At 40.3% G+C, this 3,371-nt stretch overlaps 1 long non-coding RNA gene across 1 annotated transcript; it reads right to left on the minus strand.

Annotated features, from left to right (window-relative positions):
• Positions 1 to 330: 330 nt before the first annotated feature.
• LOC134214856 (uncharacterized) lies at positions 331 to 2,698 on the minus strand. The gene is made up of 3 exons (XR_009979947.1): positions 2,181 to 2,698; positions 1,825 to 2,076; positions 331 to 1,743 (listed from the first exon to the last, which is right to left on the minus strand). It is a non-coding gene; the product is annotated as an uncharacterized LOC134214856 (long non-coding RNA).
• Positions 2,699 to 3,371: the final 673 nt, after the last annotated feature.

Below are 3,371 nucleotides of genomic sequence, written 5' to 3' on the forward strand. Positions count from 1 at the left end.
TCTGCCTGGATGACGGGAGAGTTTGGGAACGCCACACTGACTACATCGCTGGAGAATTCTGTTTCTGTTAGTACTTCAATGGCAACTGTTATCTAGCCTGCTTGTGGAATGACTATTGGTGAGAGTCCGCAAATGTGCCCTCAGCGTACTGCATCATCAACGGAGCCTATTTTCCATGACTATTTTTATCGATTAAGTAAACACCGTTCATTGAATTCCCGCTGCATGCATTCTTCTTCTTTTATACGTAGTAAATACAATTTGGGAGACATAATACATTTCTTTCTAAACACTTTTGTCATCATTCGAGCTGAATAAAAGACACAACAATGTTCATTTATCGAAACCATTCCTCGTTTTGATTTATTCAAAAACCATCTTTTCATCCCTTTCATTCATTCAAGTATTCAACAGAAAAATAAGTTTTGCATTACTCGTAATGGATAACTGAGGACTCAATGAAAAATTAAACTAATGCAGTACTGCTTTACAAATTAGTTACGAACTGTTTTTTTCTCAATTTGTTTTTTTTTCGCAAAGATTTTTGGTTTAACAAATGACAAACCCCGATGTCACGATGATGACTCGCGGGCACCAAATAAGTTATATACAAACAAACGTCGTCGTCGTGTAGGATTTTCGATTCGAGTTCGCCTTAAGAAAAACATACCTAGCAAGAGTTCTTAATCGATAAAAATGTTTTAAATCTATTCGTCGTTACTAGTGAATGAAGTTGAATTATGTTGATTGTTGACTTTTTGTGACTTTTTTTCGCTTTGTTTGTGTTCTTAAACCTACAAATCTTATTGTACCAATGCACTACCACGATTAAATTCTTCCCATGCTTTATACGCGCGAACAATTGTTAAAAGCAGAAAAATACTTAGAAGAAACCTTATTTTGTAGTTTAAATATAGGGTATATATGTGTAGACACAAGTAAAGTTTGTCATTATGTAACTCTTTTTTGTCAATTTTTAAAATAAATATTTACAGTTTATCTCTATATCCGGGGGGAGGGGAGGGTTCCGAACGCGGCAGCCGCGTTTTCCATTTTGTGTTCCTCTTCTTTGTTGCCATCTTTTTTTCTCAATTTAAAATTGATCCGATTCTAACCGTAACGATTGTTTTAGCTTCTTCCACACTCATTCAATCGGCAACCTTTTGTGCTTCGCTCGCTTGTTTGTGTTTGTGTATAGAAATATTTTCCACTTTAAAAATTAAGAAAAAAGAAGTCATGATATCACAATTGCGCTTTTCTTTGTTTTGTTTCGTTCCTTCCTACGTTAGGCTCTTTACTCGCTAAATGGGGGGTCACAATACGCTTTTGTTTCGCTTAAATAACTAACAGCTTCATCTACTAGTTTGTCTTTTTCCATTTGTTTCGTTTATAATTCGATAATTGTATAAATAGTTTTGTTCGGGTCTTGTCGCGACAAGATTCGAGATAAACTTACGCGCTAGAGAAAACGTGAGAAAAAACGTGGTTTTGTTTTGTCTTTTGATCAGATGCTTTGGTTTGTCACAGCTATTCCGATGAACTTACTTACGAGTATATCGATACAGAGGGGGGTCTCGAGAATAACTGCTTTATGTACAAGGGTTTTAAAGATTTGCTCCTTGGGCTTTGTATTTTGTAAAATTGCTCGTGGTTATGTTGCTCCAAAAAATGTCTCCAAAAGTTCAATTAGCAACAAACAATTTGACGTTTTGTTAAACTTGGTTTGTTGCCTAGTTACGAAACCTGGGGAAGAAATAAAAACACAAAAGAAGGATCTTTTTTAGATATTTAGTATCCAGAGATGTTTACAATTAGCAAACTTACCATCCTCAACAGCCATTGTCTGGTACGAGCACGGAGCCGGATTCAGCGAAGAACCCGAGTCCCGTCGCTCGTGCACCTTTTATTCCGATCGAAAACCAAACACTTTCCTAATGTTCGCCCCAAGAGATCCATCGACACGATTCAACACGACTCGCTCCGCTCTGGATCGCCCGCACCCGACAAAGCGAGAGCGCGCGTGCAACCCGGAGAGAGCACCAAGAGGGATGAATCACGCTTTCGCTGTTCCACAATCTGTTCCGAGCAAAAGAACCAAAACAAAAGAAAGTTAAAACGATGCAATTTTGCACTTCGAACGACTCTGTTGATTAAATGGCGGGAAAACCCCTGGTACCTACCTCTCGCTTGAATTAATGTAATAGCACCAAAAATTCACAACTCGCTCCATTTACGACGACGCTTACAGCTAACAGTTCCATTGGTATCAGTGTCGCCGGCGGTGGCCGCTTTCGTTGAAGGAGCAGCAGCAGTGTTGCTGGTGGCAGCGGTTGTTAAAGCACCATCACCAGTCGTCCTTGACCTAGTTTCTCGCTTGTGCTGCTGCTCCGGCTTCCGCCTCCGACGACCCGAAGTCTCTCGCTTATTCCTAGTGGTTGAAGTAGTAGTAGTGGTAGTAGTAGTAGTAGTATCAGTAGTCCTGGCACGTTTTTGGCTAATGTTATCGTTGCTGTTGCCACCGAAGCGGCCCCAGTTATCGCAGCCGACCGCAGTCTGGTCCCATTGATGTTGTCAGTAGAATCGCCGGAACAGGTAGTAGAGCTTTTTACATAGCAGGCAGGGCTCGGAGGTGGACAGGTTCGTGGGAGACGCCGGTTGTTGCGCAAGGATGGCTGTTTGAACGAGATGAGAGAGTACGTAGAAAGGATTAGTCATGAAGGGTTTTACGTGGATCACATTTAAGGGACGCGTAGAAGACAATCATGAGTATGACTTCGAACGATGATATAATTTTCAATACAAATCTTGAATCCAAGTTGTTCATCTGTGTAATCCAAAAGTATTGCATGTTGTTAAAAAAAGTTAGCTCACGCATTTACCTTTCAGAAATATAAACATAATTGTTTTTGAAATATATCTTCTTCTTCTTTTTATTAGCATTACATCCCCTGTCATTACTGGGGACAGAGCTGCCTCGCAGCTTAAGTGGTTCATTAAGCACTTCCACAGTTATTAACTGCGAGGTTCTCTCGAAGCCCGGTTACCATTTTTGCATTCTGTATATTATGAGAGCTAGCACGATGATACTTTCTTATGCCCAGGAAAGTCAGAGACAATTTCCAATCTCGAAAAATGCCTAGACCGGCACCGGAATCTGAACCCAGCCACCTCAGGATGAAAGTCTTTGTTTTGTAGCGCCGCGCCGTCTTCCAAAGCACAGCTAAGGAGGGCTCTTTCCCAAAATGTGGGGACACGCTTAGTTCTTTGAGTAAATTCTAAGAAGTGGAGCATATATTAGGAACTCAAAATTATTTCTTTTCTAAACAAAAATCTTAGAGTAAATTTGAGGTGGAAAAGTAGAGCCACACATG

This window comes from Armigeres subalbatus, chromosome 1 (genome assembly GCF_024139115.2).
Source record: "Armigeres subalbatus isolate Guangzhou_Male chromosome 1, GZ_Asu_2, whole genome shotgun sequence".
NCBI lineage: Eukaryota > Metazoa > Arthropoda > Insecta > Diptera > Culicidae > Armigeres > Armigeres subalbatus.